This window comes from Columba livia, chromosome 5 (assembly GCF_036013475.1).
Source record: "Columba livia isolate bColLiv1 breed racing homer chromosome 5, bColLiv1.pat.W.v2, whole genome shotgun sequence".
In the NCBI taxonomy this organism is placed as follows: domain Eukaryota; kingdom Metazoa; phylum Chordata; class Aves; order Columbiformes; family Columbidae; genus Columba; species Columba livia.
Window position 1 is genome coordinate 42,300,740 of NC_088606.1, and position 20,590 is coordinate 42,321,329.

Here is a 20,590-nt window from a genome sequence, read left to right on the forward strand (position 1 = left end):
GGCTCTCACTTGTACAAGAAAAACATCACTTTGATGCCCTGTTTGCATTCCATTTCCAACAACAAGAAGGAGGATGGAGGTCTCCGGTTTCTATGACAACCCAGATGGGCCACAATACAAGATACTTACAAATGTTCAACTGCGGGGATGCCAGATCAAATTAAGCTAGAGTTTACACTACTTCACAGAAACTAAAATGAAAGAAAAAACCCAAACAAAACATGAATGTCAAGGGAAAGATGACATTTCTTCAGTATATTCCAAAAGATTTCTGAAAGTAGATGATAGAGAAAGGAGGGATTTTTCTCTACAAAAATAAATAATGTCAACACAAACAAATCGAAACCCTCATTTACATGAGTAAATGTTTTCATTAAAACTAGACTATTGGAAAATTACCATCAGACATTAAAAGCAAAAAGCAGGGCCCAAAATAACACTATTTTATTAATTTACTTAACTCATTATGAACTGACAAATTTGTCATGCCACTGTTTTGTATGGCTTCTTTAATGCCATGAGTTCTATTTTGTGATATGTTTTTTCTGTTGTTTACTGTGATCTGGTGTTCTATGACATTTACAAAAGACACTCAGATGTAGAAAATACTCTGTATTCTACCTGAAGAAGTAAAATTAGTTACAGGGAGATACTTTAGTGAAAATAACAAAACTGCAAAAATACTTAAGTGTGTTCTTACTCATTTCTCTGGTCAGTTGTTAAAAAGGAAGGGTAAGCTCACTTCTCAAGGGCATTGAGTCAGTGTGCTGGGAAGTTAGGGAACTGTTTTAGACAACATGAGTAAAATGCCTTCTGAAGAAACATCTGTAAAAGCATTTTTTAAGCTTTTCAGATGTGACATACATAGATGTGGTTCCCAAAGTGAATCAAGTTAAAGAATTTCTTAATAAATGTGTATTTTAAAGCACATTAGTTTGAAAATGTGTTTTTAAAACCTTCCAATACAAGCTAGGTAGAGTCTTTATTTTTAGTCACTGTCTTATTTCAAGTTACTCTCCTTTCTTCCTTTCAACTTAATCACAAGGTTGTTAATAGCCTTCATTAAATATGTGATAGCTGGCAAGGCTCACAGTAAGACAGATCACCATGGACCTTTAGAGGCTTATGTTCTTTGGGGAGAGGAGAGGCAGAAGAGGAGAGAAAGGCTTAACAGCTGTGCCTAGTCAAAATAATCCAAAATTAGAGGGGCTGTAACATTTAAAATTGGAACAGAGAGCCTTAAAATCTGGGTCTGTGCAGATATCTTTAAACACTTTATTAAAAACTGCAGACACTTACTCTTCATAAATCAATCCCCTTTGCAGCACCACGAACCAGTGCTATTTACACAAGGGCTCATCAGCCTGGCTTGGAAGTGCCACCTCATCACCCAGGAGCCCCCAGCACTGCCAGATGAGGACAAACTCCCTCGATTGGATCGGTGCCTGAGCCTCTCCGCCTATTTAATGTACAAGCTAGGACCTGGGGACCACGGATTCAGAGAATGTGCCTGGAGTGGGTGGACAGTGGCACTGAGACACCCTGGTCAGCACCTACATGTCACCACCAGCTCCTCAGCCCTCCTTTTCTTCATTCTTTCACTCCAAGCCCTCTTGCTCAAAGTTATCTCCCGCCCAAAAACCACAGCCTGGCGCTGCAAGGGTCTCACCATCACTGGCAGGAGCACGGTTGGCACATGTCATGGCAGATGGAGGCTGAACAAAAGCAGCCTGCTCTGCCACGTTCCCTAGCCCCATGCCACGGTGAGCAAAGCCGGTGAGATGCGCTGTGGTGATGGGATCCACACCTCAGGCAGAGAACTTTGGGGATTTGTAAAGAGCTTCTGCAGAATGACCAGAATGCCTCAGTACTGAGGGGGAAGAGCCAAGGGCTGAAGTTATGCATCTGTAATAAAAATCAAAACACCTGACAACTCTGCTCAGCTAAGGGCAATTAACTGCAAGTGACAAATTAGGATGGAGAAGTGTGACTATGGATACATCTGGGCATGATTAGTTTCAGACTTGGACTACCCTGCTTAAATTTTGACTACACATCTGGGGCTGTGCAGCCACATCATGTAACTGCTACCTGTGTTTTGCATATAAAGCAGAAGACAAGGAACAGCCTAATAAAAAAGTGAATTTACAAAGTGCTAGTGCTTACTGGAATTGTAACAGTTGAATTGGAAGAACAGAATGAACTGGAAATAGCAGCAGGAAGAAGCTGTAAGTTGCAAGGGATGGTGTGGCAATGGAGAAGCTGCTGGATGACACACAGTTAAGATTACTCAAACCATAATTTGGTGTAAGTATCAAGAGACTGGGACAAATAACCAGGCCAGTAGGTTCAACTCAGAGACCCTGTTGCCAAGCACATACCCCAGACATTTTAAAGCATGAACGTGCACTCTGCAGTGATATAGCATGGAAGAAAGTTCTTGCAAATTGCACAGCATCCACCACTCCACTGGGTCATTCAACTACCGCTTTCATGCTACCACAACAGCACGAAGGATTACTGACCCCTATAAGGAATTCTTTATTAAAAAAAAGAACAAGGGCAAACACCAAAGTTTTAAGAAAATTCAGCAACAAAGATCGTTATTAACAAGGAGTTATAGCTGCCTGGTGCTCCTGCTGACTATCAAACTCAGTGAAACCCAAGTATCTGAAACTAGGAAAGTGCTCAGGCTGCATATTCATGCATATTAATTTTGTTCTCTTGGGATCCTCATATTCTGGATATCATCAACACTAAATGCACAGTACATTTTTTCTTTAGCAGTAGCCTTCCTGTACCTTAGCTGACCACAGCACAGATGTTTTCAGAAAAGCCATCCACACTGCATACATAGCATGATATTCAGCTTTTCTAAGACTGTGATTAAAAAGTAAATCATCTTTTGTCTCCATGTATAGTCAACACAAATGGCCAGATTGATGGCTGAATAAGTAATGCCTGGCACATGCCCTGTCTTCACCAATTCTGGACAGTTTAGATTGTTTTCCACAGAGCTGAAATCAGAAACCCTGAGATGACTCCCTAGACAACATCTCTTCTTCAGCTCCACAGACCCCTCTCCTACTGCCGCATCACCTGTATGCATATATCGCTGTTTGATACTATCAATTAATCTGCCCATCATTAAAAACAGTACCCACACTCATCCTCCGCTTCGTTGCTGACAGCAGCAGTCTCTTACAGATGTATATCCTGATGCCAACACAGGCACTACAATGCAGCACCTTTGCCTCTGCTGACATTCACTCTGCTTCACAAATACCACCCACCTCTTCCTCTCTGACTGACAGTTTTCAATTAAAACCCCGAGTGACTGTTCTCAGCGTGTTTGCAGCTTGAAATGTGCTTCTTCCATTTTGCAGCGACAAAAGGCTTGCGTTCCTGACTGGGATTAATTTCTTTGATTCAAATATATTACACTTCCTACAAACTTTGTCACAGTAAAATGATTCACAGCAGATCTCCCCCTGGGTATCTATGCATCTTGCTTGGTTGGTTATGAACACGATGGAGGAATAAAGGGGTTATCTCACAGAGCATCTAGGAAACCCCCTTAAAACAGCTCTACCATGTGACCTAGCTAAATATTTCTAACTTTGAATACTGTTTTGATGGACTTCAGGTTAATACTAAAGTATTTGCAAATAATTCCTACAGACTAGCTCTAGCACCAAAGGAGCCCTAACACCGAGTTTTACAGAACTTAACTTTCTGCAAGGGCCTGATACTATCGGGAAACCTGTGTTAAAATTTCTAACACTCTTCGTGCATTCAATATATGTATCGTAACATATTGAGTTTCAGCCAGACTGGACACATTAAGGGGGAGAAATAAAAAAAAGTGGATAATCTCTCCTGGATTATTAAAGCCCTTGAGACTAGAGAACTACAAGGATCACCAGACGTACAGCTTGTCTATCTTCTTGGCTTTATGACTATACTGAAATATAGAAAATTACCTGCACAAGACACTGAAGCAGCCTGGTTCTTAGCAGCTGGTAAATGATAATTTTAGAACCGAACCAGTAAAATCAGTCTTAAAGATGCACAACTAAATAAATAAGAGCTCTGTTAAATTCAAATCAAATAACACTTGAACTACATCAAAGTTTGCAGAACAGAAGAGTATAAAGTAGATGAAAAACTAATAACTTAGCAGGCTTTTTACAAACAGAGAAAACCCAATTTATAAAACAAAAAATAGTATAAAGTAAGCTTTTACATGACCAAACATTTAAGTGGTTGCATCTGTAAAACGCATCCTTCTTTTGGACTTGACATTTTTCAGAGGTGTCAAATCAATGTCTATGTTTTCAGTTATGTGAAGTCTTGACAACACTGAGCAAAGAAGTTTTGTTGTAAGACCGCTCAGTACTTTTGCTGCTGTATTTTGTTCAAAACCCAATCACGGTGCCTGCCTATTGTTTTTTGCTTTTGTACTTTTTTTTCCCCAAATCTATTCAATTATACAATGTATGTGCATATGGGAAAAACATATGTTCTCAAAAAATTTCCTCCACAAATGTTTCTGTATTAATTTTCGATTAATTAGGGTCAGAATGGTCTTTAAAAGTAAGAAAGCTGAACACTAACAATCTGTCAATGCAAAACAAGCACTAAAGATAAGCTCATGCTGTTCGAAGTACTGGCTGTTCCCGGCATCTGGAAGAATTTGCACTCAAGTGCATTTGCACGATCAGACTAAAGATTACTTTAACAGAACATGGAAGTTGTTTTAGTAGCAGAAACCCTGACATCCTCAAGTAATGGTCTTCCAAGAAATGACCTTCTTAATGCACATACATAGGTATTTCACATTTAAAAACCGCACCACCCCCTCCCCCCACAAAAACCACAAACCTGCACAAAGTTTTGCATTCTTTAAAATGAGGTAAAACTGCTACAAAATGAAATTAAACACCCAAAAACAAAGCCTCACAAATTTATCTCTCTTACACAGAATCTGAAGTAATTGGCAGTACAAAAATACCCCAAAATAAGTAAGAAGCATCTCTTCCACTTAACTTTTCTAGTGGTCAAACCACCAAAATGGCTAACGAGTCATTTAGTTGCTAATTAAGTTATTATAAAACTTCCTTTTTCTTGGGAGACACTGAGAACATTTCTGTTTCAACAGAGGAAGGCTACATTCTACCCTCACTTTCTAAAATGATAAATCAGAGAGATCAGAAGCTTAGCAATTACATAAGTCACTAAAACCCACTACCACTATCCTAAGTATTTACACGGAGTGTAAGTACATACGGTGTGTACCACCACGCCATTCCCGTTCACGTGTTACAAAACGCGGAGAATGCAGCAATCCACCTTTTTCCGCAGCGCGGAAGGGACCCGTGCCCGCCCCACGCCGGCGGCCCCCGGCCCGGGCCCACCCCGCGCCGCTGGAGCCGGTCCCGCCGCTGCCGGTGCCGGTGCCCCCGCCGCGCCTCTCCCGGCAGGCGGGAGCCGGAGCGCGGCCGCCGCGGCGGGAGGGAACGGCCGCCATCTAGCGGGGCTGGCGGCGGGCCGGACCGCTCCTGGGTCTCTGGGGGGAGCTGATCAAGCATCACTGGAGATGAAAATTTGCAGCAGTACGAAAAAAAAACCAACAAAACAAACAAAAAACCCACACCGCTGTTAAACTTTAACTCCTTAGAGATTTTTCAGCTCTCAAAAACGATCTAAATCTGTTTGTAGTGAAACTGAAGCATTACAGTTATGCTGCAAAGTTCTCATTCCCATTACAGAATGGTTGGGGTTGGAAGGGACCTCTGGAGATCATCTAGTCCAATCCACCTGCTAGAGCAGGTTCACCCAGAGCAGATCGCACAGGAATGTGTCCAGGCGGGTTCTGAATGTCTCCAGAGAAGGAGCCTCCACAACCTCTCTGGGCAGCCTGCTCCTCAAAGTAAGGAAGTCTCTCCTCATGTTTAGATGGAACCTCCTCTGCTTCAGTCTGTGCCCATTGCCCCTCATCCTATCATTGGGCACCACTGAAAAGAGTCTGGTCCCATCGTCTTGAGATCCACCCTTGTGGATTAATCTCCTAACTAAGTTGTTCCTAGACTTAACTCCACAGTTCACACTAAACCTCTGTGCGACGTTATTTACTCCAAATGCACATTAGGGTACGTGCAAAGGCTCCAGCTGAGGATCAAACAAGACTTGAGACACTTTCATCGCCAGCCCCACTCCAGCTGCTGTGCACTGCTCTAGCGGCTCCAGGCAGCTGGAAAGCCAGTGGGAACAGAGGAGACAGTGGGAACATGAGGAGACTATTTTCTTCAAAAAATCATCATTGACAAAAATACCATCACTGAAATTACAAGGACATACAACAGAAGACAGGTGTTGGAAATTTCAGTCGCTTCTCATGTATTTTGATTATGTCCCACATAGCCTTGGTGTAGCCTAGGGCTACACCAAGGTAGGGATCCCTCCCCAGATGTGGCACAGGAGCTCAGGCACAACTTCCTGCCAGCCACAACCAAACCAAACCAGAACTTTACGCCCACTCTCAGATGTAACTGCCCCCGTGGCCAATGGAGCTGCAGTTGAGCAGATGTCCAGCAAAAGGCTTTCAGGCTCCACAACTTGCAGCAAAGACTGCTCTAGTTCCATCTGTCCTCAAATCAGAAGAACACAATTAAGACACACACACACATATGTACATAAGGAATGTAAGTAAGCTAATATTACAAGAAATCCGGTTCTGCATTTCTGTGAGTTATAGCAAAGTACGATTTAAATGTGCTCTGCATTATGTACAAAGTTCGAGCTGCCTGAAAACATACTCATTTCCACGTGCTCCCAAAGCCATCTGTCAAGCCACATCCATACACACAAAGAGGTTTATCACACCCAAGACCAGCAGACACCTCTACTGCTGGCCTGACAGCCAGGCCTCTAGCAAGCGCTGTTCAGAGATGTGCTCCAGTGCCAGCTGTCTGACAGGCACTCCAGTCCTCCTGAGAATCCCAGATTTCAGTCTTTCAGGGCTTGAGTCAATCTCCTAAATGTGCATCTCTGCTAAGCAGAGGCTGAGAAAGAGGGTGTTGTACAAAATTTACGGCCTTACGGAAGGTGCGGTGAACTATAAGGCAAGGAACACTCACTGCTTGCTATTCATGGTTTTGTTCAGTTCTAACATTTTGTTATTGAACCTGGCCACAAACCATTCAACCTGTAAGGGTTACAAATTATTTCTTTTGCCTTATAAATGAATTAATGTAGATTGCACAAGGGTATTTCTGCAATATCAGACATGAAATCCAGTTCTAATACAAAAGAAAAAAACTCACCCAGTCCAGCCTTTACAATAATGTGTCAAATCCATATACTTGACTATTCTGCATGAAACCACAGCTCTAAACAGGTGCATCTCCTCAAAATAGGAAGAGAATCAAGAAAATCCAATGCACGTTCAAATGCTATTTTTGAAATAGTTGTCTTTTTGGCAAAAACAGCAACAAACTGCTTTTGTTATGTCTCCCGCTATCCATTAACTCAGTCAAGAGAGAGCCGTGCTGAGAGCTAACGAAAGGTCCTTGTTTCAAGCCTTCCTGTAATCCACTTGCTTGAGGACTGAAAGTAGCATATTTATTATGGCAACCAATAGCGAAAGCTGGTTTTCTTTCATAAATAACTCAATTCACAAGACTATTTTCTTCAAAAAATCATCATTGACAAAAATACCATCACTGAAATTACAAGGACATACAACAGAAGACAGGTGTTGGAAATTTCAGTCGCTTCTCATGTATTTTGATTATGTCCCACACACCATATGTCGCAGCGCGTGGAGGCTGAGACACGCCGCCCTGCACCATCCCAGCAGCCCTCAGGGAGCAGAAGCCCCAGCAGCTGATGGGCCAGCAGAAACTCCAGCCTATAGAGAATAAGAATGGATTTTTCCTAACTTCATAGTTCTGAGATTAAGTTCCTGCTTCCAAACTTTATAGAAATTCAGCTAAAAGTATCCACACACTCTGAAAAAACTCCTTCTTTCCTCTTCCTGACATTTTTGCACTGTTTTCAGGGGGGGGAAAAAAAAACCCAAACAACTGTCAGTACAATTGTTTAATATACAACAACTTTAATCTTAACTAGGTCTTCTGGCTGTTTACATTAATAAGCAAAAATAAGCCATTAACAGTTGGAAGATCTAAGCTAAAGTGACACTGGTGAATGCAAAAAGACTGAAAACGTGAAACTTTTTTTTCCTTCAATTTGGGTCTCAACACTTAAGGAGCAATATGCTACAAAAATTCTAGATAAAATTAGAATCATTTGAAAAGGAAGTTTAAATAAGGAAACTGCAAAGATGGACTTAGCTAAAAATAGCATCATAATAATTAAGAAAAAAAGTATCAGGACACATGGAATCAAACAGAAATGTAACAGTTTTTCTGTCTCATGTCCAGTAAAGCACATCCCTCTGCTTAAAACAGAAGCACTTTTTAAAGGAAGCTCAGAAAGAGCAGAGGTTTTAAAAATGAGAATGCCAGACACTGAACATCACACTCTGCTAAATTGTTTTCCTGGATACTGCTCGAAACCACTGATTGAAGAACCTTACTCCAGCAATCTTGTTTCAGGAAGCTACCATTTTTGTTCCAGGGCATTGCTGACTTTCTGGGGTGTTATTAATAATTAAACTTTTATTTTAAAATTATTCATCAATATTAACTTTGTCTAAAATCTTCCTGGCAGCTAATACTTTTAAAGGAAATAAAACAGCAAAATACACTAACCACAACAGTTAAATAAAAGAAAGTATTTAATTTGAAAAAGGAAGTTACTTCCTGTAAATTCACTTTCCACAATTCATATTCAGTAATACAGTTATAATGCCATAGAAAAGGTGTTTTCAGTCTTCACTTTTTACATCTTGAGAAACTGAAAAGCAATGGCAATTTACTAACTCTATCTCCTCCTTTGCTTTTGATTTCTCTAAACTAATAGAAGATAAAGTAAGATGAGAAAGTTAAATAATGTGGGTAAAACAATGGCGTATAAGCCTGAGAAACCTAACAGGCTAGCAAAGTCAGTTTGACACCATTTGCATGTGAAATGCGAGGATAACCATTAGCACTGAATTGGATCTAAATGAGTTGTCTTACAAGAAAAGCCATTTCTATAGCTCCCAGAGCTACCGAGTTCCAAATTATTTCATTCTTACTTTTTTAACCATTTTTCCTACTGGCTAGTGCAGCACAGCTCCACATTGTGGAACCAAATGCAACATTCTGGCGACACACACGCTGACTCAGATGACCATGCTGGGGCATCTCTGTACCTTATGCAGTGCTTAGAATGAATACAAAAGAAAGATTTACAACACCAAGAGTCCCATTAGTCCAAATCTGCCGAAAGGAAATCCTGAAGAGAAAGAATGCCTGAAATCCCATCTCTTCCGCACACTTAGGCATCTACCCACATTACTCCAGCAGTGCTTGGCTGCACATGTCCTTGTGGTTGGAGTACTTGCCCAAACAGTGACAGATGACATTCATTTCCCTTTTCAGCTCGAGATAATATAAAAGTACATGTCTTTCTCCCAAGAGCTTTCTAAGTGCCTGGTAGTGTGCGAAGTTGGGCCAGTGACACCTTATCTCTTTTTAGCCAGAATACAGAAGAGAGCCCGGGATTGCCAGGGATGCAGCAAAAAAGGAAGAGGGAGAATAAAGAGGAGGGATTTCCCTCGAGAGATAATGCTGGTCCCCTCACCAGTGTCTGTTTATTTTAATTTTGCGTTTGAAACCACCACATACCATATTTATGAAGTATTCGCATTTAGTCTGCCTTATCGGAACTCCCCTATCTTCCAGTCCACTGCACACAAACTATAAAATTCCATCTTCTACAATAATTCAGTCACTGCCACGTCTCCTCCCCCAGAGCGAACAAAGCTCTGCAAGACATCCTGGGGGCACAGTGCTACCCAGGTTTCACCGAAAAGCACACGCAAGGGCTTCTGCTGCATTTCAGTTTAGTGGGAGGACTGTGTCTTGAGCCTCTACCTGGAAAAACTACATATTACCTACAGGTAATCTGCTCCATCAAAAGAACCAAGTAAGTCAATATTATTCCTAGGTCTTGTTCTGTACCAAGTGTTTCTAATGTATTTATTTTACTTTCCTCTCAAAAAACTGTATACAAAGTAATGAAAAACATGCATACAGAGTGTACTGAGGAGAACTGAGCTCTTCTCTAACATCACAACTCAAAGTCTGGTCTGCAAAGCCCACTCACTACAAACTACAAGCAGAGAAAGCCTGTGTTGCAGTATGTGCAGCCTTAAATTGTTTAAAGCTGTTCAATTAAGTCTCACAGCCTTTTTCCTTAAAAACATTTTCTACTCTCAGTTGCCTCAGAAAAACAAAAATGAACTTGTTATTTGAGTTTAACTATACCCTAATTCTGCAAATATTTCCTCCCCCATTTCTTAAGGAGAGGAAAAAAATGCCCTAAAAGATGACAACTTCCAGCAAATAAGTGTTGTTAGATGAGTCCAACAGGCTTTCTAATTTGCATTTTTCCTGTAACAGAGTCACTGAGCACTCTCACCTAACACACGGCGTTAACTGCTGTTCCCCCAACCAAACACACGGTCTTTCCAAATGCGGAAACCCAAAGTATTACGTTGGTGCAAAAGTAATTGCTGTTTTTGCATTGTTGAAATTTGGCATTTGATACTGGAAAACGTTCTTAAAAAATGTTGTTCTGTTATACATCATTTTAATGTGCTTTTCTCGCCTTATGTGTTTTTTTTGCTACTGACTTATTACTTGCTGTTTATTTTATAAAGACTATGAAAATGGTGTTAGACAAAAAGCAAATTTGAGCCGTTTTCTTATTCAGGTTCAAAATGGGTCATAAGGCAGGGGAGGCAACTCACAACATCAACAACTCATTTGGCCCAGGAACTGCAAACGAACATACAGTGCAGTGGTGGCTCAAGAAGCTTCACAAAGGACACAAGAGCCTCGCAGATGACAAGCGTGGTGTCCGTCCATCGGAAGGTGACAACGACCAACTGACAGCAATCATCCAAGCTGATCCTCTTACAGCTACACGACAAGTTGCTGAAGAACTCAAATGCTGACCGTTTTACAGTTGTTCGGCATTTGAAGTGAATGGGAAAGGTGAAAAAGCTCGGTGAGTGGGTGCCTCATGAGCTGACAGAAAATGAAAAAAATCATCGTTTTGAAGTGTCGTCTTCTCTTGTTCCACACAACAACAACGAACCATTTCTTTATTAGAATGAGAAACGTGACAAAAAGTGGAATGACAACTGGTGATGACCAGGTCTGTGGCTGCACCGAGAAGAACCTTCAAAGAACTTCCCAAAGCCAAACTTGCACCAAAAAAAGGTCACGGTCACTGTCTGGTGGTTTGCTGCTGGTCTGATCCACTGCAGCTTTCTGAATCCCGGCGAAACCATTCCATCTGAGAAAGAAGGTCAGTAAACTGATGAGATGCACCGAAAACTGCAGCACCTGCAGGCGGCATTAGTCAACAGAAAGGGCCCAGTTCTTCTCCACGACAACGCCCAACCGCACATCACATAACCAATGCTTCAAACGTTGAACAAATTGGGCTACAAAGTTTTGCCTCATGCACTATATTCACCTGACCTCTCACCAACTAACCACCACTTCTTCAAGCATCTCAACAACTTTTTGCAGGGAAAACACTTCCACAACCAGGAGGATGCAGAAAATGCTTTCTAAGAGTTCGTCAAATCCCAAAGCATGGATTTTTATGCTACAGAAATAAACTAACTTATTTCTCATTGGTGAAAATCTGTTGATTGTAATGGTTTCCATTTTGATTAATAAAGATGTGTTTGAGCCTAGTTATAATGATTTAAAATTCATGGTCCAAAATCGCAATTACTTTTGCACCAACCTAATATAAACAGTAGCTTTAAGGAGAAGCTACTGACAAAAGTATGAGGCCAGTCTGTACAGGGTGGCTGACTAGCAGATCACAATGATCCCTCTGTTATTCAAGCTGAGGAGCAGCAGCTGCTGTCCCTCCTCCATCTGTACAAAACTTCTTCTGAAATGTCTATCATAATCATTAATATTTTTAAAACCTCTTCTAAAACTGGCCTGTCAAGATCATTTTCACGTTAAAGAGAACTCTGATATCAGGTCCACACAGTACAGTGTACAGAATGCATTTATATCAGCTACAAAACTCCCAAACACTTACGTGGACTAGAAAAAATCCAAATGTTGCCCTTTTTTAATTTATAATACATTTATTGCACATTTTGGATTCTGAAATACACTGTAACACCACATAAAACTGTAACCTCAAGGATTCAACTGTATGGTCAACTCAGCCAATGCTGTCACCAACTTGTACAGCTTTACCTGGGTTTAACAGCTGCCAGAAAGAGTTAAAAATTGTATCATTAGTTTCAATTGCAGCAGAAATGACCACAATTCCCCAAATAATTGTAAGTAATGTTTGTGTACCTATGTAGACGCTCTGCGTAATTTCATGTAGACAATGTGAAAGCAATTGGAACAGTAACCAAAGGCACAATGGCAGCATAATGTGACTCTTTCCTTTCCTTTTATTCATCTCTAATAACCTGCAGGTGTCCAAACCTGCTTCTTGCAGAGACGAAAAACCGCAGTCCAACAGCTCAGCGCAGGGCACTGGCAAAAGTTACAAGACTTGTAACTATGAAACTAAGCTATATCATATGTATCTGTAGCAAAAGCACATCTTCACTGTCACAGGATCTCAGCTAAAGCTACAAAGGAGCATGGAAACTAAGCAGTAATTCAAAATCAGGCTTTTAGAAATACACAGAGGCTGGTACTACCTACTTGAAAGTCAGCTCCTAGAAGGGAAATAATTATGTTTTAAAAGTCTAGGCTTATCAATGAGTATCAAGACATTTTCCGAAGTTTGACCTGGGATATATGAACACAATATTATTTTTTGAAATAGCTGTTTTCAAAGTTCTTCACATGGAATCAGTTATGTCCTTGATGATTAAAAATGAATATATTTTCTTCATGTGCACACTATGAAATACACATATTGTCTGAGGGCCCGCATCTTCTCGTTTTAAATAGTTAGCTTTTGCTTTAACGTCTTCAATACACAGAGAAAAGCTACTTCTCATGTTTTTAAAGCCTTCTAAAGCATTTCTGGGGTGTCAGCATTCTCATTTGCCACTAGAAGCTCTTTCCTGATGAGCTCAGGACTTCAGCTTCAAATCAAGTTACATCGAAATGACATCAGCTGAATATGAATCAGGGTAGCCTGCACAAACAGGTGTGATAAAACCATGCTGTGACTAAAATGTGAAATTGTAATTCATATGAAGCCTCAAAAGAGCCTTCATTTAAGTCCATCCATTAAAAAAGACACAAAACCCTACCAAACAATATTGAAATGACAAAATCATTCACTAAAAAAGTCGTGCACTGTAGAATCATCCTCTTGAAAAATCAAACAGCAAAATGTAAACTATTCAGGTTAGTGTAATTCAGCTATGGAGAGTTACATGTTCAGTTCTGGATGCTGACACAAGGCTGTGGGTACATGCTACTATTATACACTACTACTACATTACTGCTAAATTCAGCCTTTCTGGAGGCTACTCGTTTCTTCAGCCCTGCTGCTTCAGCTGTGGCTGGAATAACACACACACGTGGCACAGGGAAGGAAAGGAGGTAATCTAACAACCAGCAGAATAGTAACCAGAAACAGCCACCTACAATGCTGCAGCAAAAGCAGGATGCTGTTGACCTTTGCTTCTAACATACCTCTCTCTCCAGGTATCCAGATAAAGCAGCAACATCCACTGGTGACATTATAAACAAAACAGATCGTATGGATACAAAGAGAAAGACTCACACAATGCTGTTGCCCTCCGTGATTCCTTAACACAAAGATCTATAGGTACCCCTACATCATAAGGTGAGTTAAAATCAATTAAAATCTAAGGGTACATTTTATCCATTAGGGTGCACAGAGATGATGGCGAGCTTTGATTTTGATTTTTCCTTTGAACAGGAAAACCTTCAGTTAAACAGCTGGGTTTTAATCTTTTCTGAATTTGTATTTAACTTTTCAGAAAAAAAGCTGTTTCACACTGGCAGTGAATCTGTAAAAAAAAGTAACAGTCTCTCAAATTTTTACCTATTTGTGCTAGCCAGAAAGTAGCTCAGATCAACGTGATTTTAAAGTAAAAATAAAGCTAAACATAAGTTCATTCAAATTATTCACATATAGATAACTATGTTCAAAAATGTTTATTTCACATTACTGGATTTTTATTCTTTTAATCTTTTACTATATTTTGTGACAAGAAGAATATCAATATTGTACCAGAACACTATACATTTTAAAGAAGATCAGTGCAATTATATTCAATGTGTTGTGTATCTGAGGTGAATGGAGGTTTATCGAGGCATGATTTGCATTTAAAACAGACGTGATAAACAGAGAAGGGCCATCTGACAATGCAAAATTACACTGGTTTTAGTGAACATGTCCTTCAACGTTTTAGAATTAGTAGATCTTGCCCTTCTTCAGCTGCTTTTTACTTACAGATTAAGATAGAAAAGTTTCTGCATCATTGTTTTTCAGGTCTTTAAGAAGTAATTATAAAACTAAACTAACTGCATATGGAAATATGAGAAAAAATGCTCTTTACCTGCAGAAGAGACTACTACTCTCATAATTCAATTTAACACATACACATACACTAATTCCAGCAGCGTACCAAGTGATTTCCATGAGGTGGTTCATTTGAGTTCTTTAAGATGTCAGAAACAACCTTCTTTGTTTAATGTTATCTTTATTAAAATCAGATTTATTTAAATTGAAACAGGGCATGACATTGATTTGCAATAATTTTAAGGAGGTACAGTTTGAAATCAAAGGAAGAATTTAAATTAAGGATCTTTTTTTTCTTCTTTTTTAAACTATCAACTCCTAACTACTCATCATTGAACATTACATTTACCTATAGGATGAACCATGGAAATACTTAATAAGGCACAGTAATACTGCTGACAATATTCAGGCCTTTATATAATGTTTACAAGCATAATTAATCTTCACAATAACCTTGTAATGTTGGTAAGGAGTATTCATTATTCTTTAATTTCACATATGGGAAAACTGAAACAGATAGATTAATTTAAAAACAAAAATGTAAGTGTGGGTCCTCCAAATGTAAAGTCAAGGCCTAAGCAAAAAAAAAGACTAATTTTCAAGGCAGTAAAATCAATATAAGCAGATGGGGCTCTGAGCTTGTGAAAACAAGTTTTCTCCAGGAGTATAACATTAGACATTTGACAGTCTGAGCTAACATTTTTATCATAGCCTATTTTTAAAATTTCGTTATATTATTTTCCATTAACGAAATGGGTGTCCAATTCTGTAGCAAGACTGGCCAGGTCCTGTTTGAGTTTCTAGCCCGTGATCTTACCTACCTTTTTATAATAATTAATTTCAACTAAAAATGCTTGTTAGTTCTGATATACAAACACAGAGAGGCCTTTATTTAATACTAAGAAGAATGAAGAATCATACACTGAGTCAATGCCACCTTTGTCAGAATCGGGGCAACCAAACACCAGCCTGGGCCCACTTTAGCTTGGGTTTTAACACGCAGCAGGAAAAAAGTGGCTCCAAACTTACAGGGAAGTCACCTTCCTGCATGGATTTCTGTCACACAGCAGTAGAGAGACTCCTGTGGTCTCCTTTGGCTATTTTGACTATTCACCACAGGACAACAGATCGCATGTACTTAGACATATCAGTTCAAGGTACCTAACTTCCTAGCAGGACACTGTTGCTCTTAATTTGGCTTCACTTCCCTTGACAATTCTTAACCAGTGAATAAACTTTAATGTGACATCTTACACATACATTTTAATTTTTTGGAACAAAACCTGATACTGCTTTGGCTCAGCACTTTCACCGAGACTTTCGCTTACTCCCCCACCCCTGCAAACAAAAACTTTATAAAAATAATTACAAAAGAAACACTTCCCCGTGGGTGCTGACTGGGGAGTGGTGGAAGGAAATACATTCCAACATGCAGCTGACATGTGTGAGCACACGCAAATGAAAAATACACATGCTCGCGAAGAACTGGTCTGGTCTTTGTTCCTGGGCTGGAACAGATCCAGGGACACAAAATCCAACGAGAAAAGCTGGTGCAGTAGCAGAAAGGAAACACAAGGTGGTGGTCATCGAAGCAGGGAGGAAAGGAAAGGGAGTGCAGAACCTGAGTGGGGAAGGCCATGAAATGGGGATGTTGGCTCCAACCCTGGTATCTGACTGTCAGGCAGGGGATGCTCTAATGGAAAGCACTCCCTTTGAATCTAAGCCAAAAACTTAAAAGCTTCACCACAGCTGCCCGCATTGTTACTTTAGGTTTCAAAAGGGGAGGAAAAAATCCAGAACTAACCCTTGGCTCAGTTCACAAGCTCCATCCGTTTCTCCAGTTACGCTTGGAACTCCTATAGACACAGCAGACAGCTGAAGGGACACATCCAGAGCAACACGGATGAACGCTGCCCACAGAGGACCCTTCAGGAAAGGGCAGCTGGTGTACACTTGCAATTCTAAACACTAAAAGCAGGGAAACTAAACCCACGATACTTACCAGAAAGCCTTTTACCAGATGAAAAAGACTCCTAGAAAGCCTAGAACAACCAAAGAAAAAGCCCGTAGAGAACAGGAAGCAAAAAAGTGAGAAATAAACCGATTTCATCAATGGTATGATTGAAGAGGTTATTAGACACAAACATGTACCCCTCAAAAGAGGGAATTTCACCCCTAGCAAACCAATAGCAGGAAGTATCAATCATGACAGGTTAAATGAAAGATGGAAATAAGGCGACACGAGAGGAAACGTGCACAGCAAATAACAGAGCTGTAACAGCAACACCAAGGCATTCTTGAAATGCATCAAAGTGGGAAGACACCAGTCTGCTGGGCTGCTGAAGAATCAGCGGGCAGTCAGCGTCAAAGATTTGCAGAGAAAACAAAATCATGTCTTTGTGTCAGGTCTTCTTCACAGAAGATTAATGTATTCCTATATAAATTTACTTTCCCTATATCTTGATATGATAACCGAGATAGCCAAGTGAGCGTGTTGGAAACAAGAGAATAAAATTACAGGAGAAATAGTCACTGGGAATATATATAAAATATCATGAAAGTATGAAGGAATTTAGTATGTAGGACTTCAGCAGCTAACAGCAACAGGCATTTTATAAACACTAGCCTATTAAAATGTGAACACCTCGCTATCTTAAAGATGCAAAAAGAAATCCTAGAAATAACAGCTGAACCAGCTTTACTTCAGTTTGAAGCACTTTGCGTGCTTACCAGAGACAATCCAGTCAGCAATGACATAGCAAAATCAATCAATAAATATATTTGAAATTGAAAACACAGAATGTTTCTTTTGGAATCTCAGTTTTATACAACATGAACGATTATTTTTAAAAAAAGCACAGCAAAGAAGATGTTGTACACAAATGACAAGGCACTATATAAATTAGCAGTGGGCCTAGGAACCTGACTATGTGTTTTCCTTAATTCTGTTCTCAGAAACAACCAAAGTATAATAAATTTAGTAATGAACAACAAAAATAAATAAAAGGTTTAGAAAGATTTTCATTTGAGGGAAAAAATAATTAGTCATGTATAACTGATTCAGATGAAGGGAGTGAATAAATGCTACACAAAAAATAAAATCCTCTTAGTCCTTTTAAAAATTGAAGAGCAAAGGAATATTTAAAAAAAATGTAAGTAAACAATTTCAATAGGAAATAAAGAAATTTTGTTTAATAATTTTTAGAACTCACAATCACAAGGTAGCAAGGTGAAGATCTTACATTCACATTTCTTTACACAGTGACATCATTATGTAGACAAGACTCGTCCTGCCCTTTTATTTCCCCTTTTCTTCCCCAAAACATAGAAAATCTTTTTTTTTTTTCAAGGTTTAAGGTACCAAATCAATTGCAATCTCATGGCACATTTTGATAAAGAAGGACTGTTAAATACATTATCTTAATATGTAAAAAATATTTTTACCTATAGCCTTGTAAGGAGTATTCTAAGCAGCAGATCAGGTCAAGATGTGATACAAGACTATATACTGCTTAGTTGTGCATTAGCCTGGTTAGAATAATCTTAGCATAAAACAATTCCTAATGTAAAAACTTCAGATTTATTTTTTTTTAAGGATTTCTGGAGCTTGTCAGAGTTACAGAGCAGAGAAGCTGGGGGTACTGCGGAAAGTAAGAGGCTGGAGGGAATTGACCTTTGCATGAAATCAAACCAATTGGTAAAACTCCTGCATCTGAGCAGTGAAACAAGTTGTGCAGACATCTCGCCAGAAATCACCTCCAAGTGGAACAAATGCCTGCCTATATAATTCCCCATGCGACTTATGAATGGAAATGCCCTAATATTAAAAAAGGTTAATTTTAAGATAATACTGCTGCATGTGTTTAAAAATTCAATTAAAAAGAAGGAAAAAAAGCAAAATGTGAAATAGAATGGTCACTGTTACAGACTTATTTTCATACACAGTCAAGATTTGCACAACATTCAATCTCACCTGACATGATCATTTCAGATGGCATTCAAGACATGTAAACAAGCCCTACTACCTTGACATGTTTGATTCATGCAAAAAATCAGTAACAAACCGTTAAATAAGAGTTTCCCGATACAAAATTACTAGACTATTCAAAACTATTTAAAATACTGAAAATTTGGTTTGGTCCATTTTTTTAATTTCTTTAGAATATGAGAAACATGAATTGCTTTAAAAAAGAAAATGCCTCGCATATACATACAAACAACCATCACTGGTATCTGATGTGTTACAGCCAAGCCCAGTAACCTACCTACCAGCCTGATTATAAATATGCTGCCAATCCATGCAGCAGCGGCGGCAGCAGCTGTCTCTCATCATTCTGCTTTCTCTCTCTCAATTTCTGTTAGATTTTTAACATGATATAGGGATCATGGAAACACAGAATGGTTGGGGTTGGAAGGGACCTCTGGAGATCATCTAGTCCAATCCACCTGCTAGAGCAGGTTCACCCAGAGCAGATCACACAGGAATGTGTCCAGGTGGGTCTTGAATGTCTCTAGAGAAGGAGACTCCACAACCTCTCCGGGCAGCCTGTTCCTCTAAGTAAAGAAGTTTCTCCTCATGTTTAGATGGAACCTCCTCTGCTTCAGTCTGTGCCCACTGCCCCTCGTCCTATCGTTGGGCACCACTGAAAGGAGTCTGGTCTTGACACCCACCCTTGAAATATTTATAAGCCTAAATAAGATCCTCTCTCAGCCCTCTCTTCTCCAGGCTGAACAGACCCAGCTCTCTCAGTTTCTCCTCATACAAAAGATGCTCCAGACCCTTAATCATCTTCGTAGCTCTCTGCTGGACTGTTTCTTAAACTGGGGAGCCTAGAACTGGACACAGACTCCAGATGTTGCTTCACCAGGGCAGAGCAGAGGGGGAAAAGCACATCCCTTGACCTGCTGGTCACACTATTTCTCATGCACCCCAGGCACCCTTGGCCCTCTTGGCCACAAGGACACACTGTTGAATCATGGTCAAGCGGTTGTCCACCAGAACTCCCAAGTCCTTCTCTGCAGAGCTGCTTTCCAGCAGGTCCACCTCTAACCTGTACTGGTGCCTTGGGTTGTTCCTTCCTAGGTGCAGGACCCTACAGTTGCCCTTGTTGAATTTCATCAGGTTCTTCTGTGCCCAGTCCTTCAGCCTGTCCAGGTCTCACTGAATCGCACAGCCTTCTGGTGTGTCAGCCCTTCCTCCCAGTTTGGTATCGTCAGCAAACCTGCTGAGGATGCAATCAGTCTCTTCACATTTTCTATATTTTGTAATAGGTGTGACAGGCACAAGCACAAATATATTTGTTTTGAAGATTATTCACAATGAAGGCAATTCTATACTAACCTGTTACTGTTTACTGGATTTATATATGTGTACAGACTAACTGGCCTGTACACATGGCATGTTCTCTTAAAAATTAGATGTTTAGTATTACAATCCAGCTCTCTTTAGAGGAAACAACTAAACTACCTGTGCTACTAGACACTGGGAAATAACATATGTGCCTGAACACTGAAGCCTGCAGCAACAACCACAAGACATAGTCCAATCTGTGCCTCTATCATTCAAGCAACACAAACTATCCAACTTGTTGAGGTACTTACTCAAATATGAACATAATGAAAAGCACAATCAGAAGCCTGCCAGCTCATTTTTAAACTACATACAAACTAAAATTCAAAAATATAGTTAAACCAAACTTATTTCTAATATTATGCACAGAAATACCATAAAATACTTTATCATAATTAATGTTCTGGAATGGTTATATAAAGGATGACTTTCAGGGTACAATTCTTATACAAAAATTACAATAAGTGATCTCTGCTTTAGTATTTGCAAGACATAAAGTCTTGACACTGCTCCTACTTAAACACTTCTACTTTCTGTCCTTAAAGTGTTTTTTCTTGACCA

General features: G+C 39.8%; 1 protein-coding gene across 25 annotated transcripts in view; it reads right to left on the minus strand.

The window, feature by feature from the left end:
• The window catches only part of PHF21A (PHD finger protein 21A), a 150,203-nt gene that overhangs the window by 55,618 nt on the left and 73,995 nt on the right, over nucleotides 1–20,590 (minus strand). For 2 of the 25 annotated variants that reach the window (XM_021287182.2, XM_065064665.1), the window contains exon 1: nucleotides 5,290–6,235. The exons of 22 other annotated variants lie outside the window; for them this stretch is intronic. The gene's annotated coding sequence lies outside the window, so the exon portion shown is untranslated. Of the gene's footprint in view, nucleotides 1–5,289; nucleotides 6,236–20,590 lie in introns of those variants that run through there. One more of the 25 variants, XM_065064661.1, reaches the window with a different exon arrangement.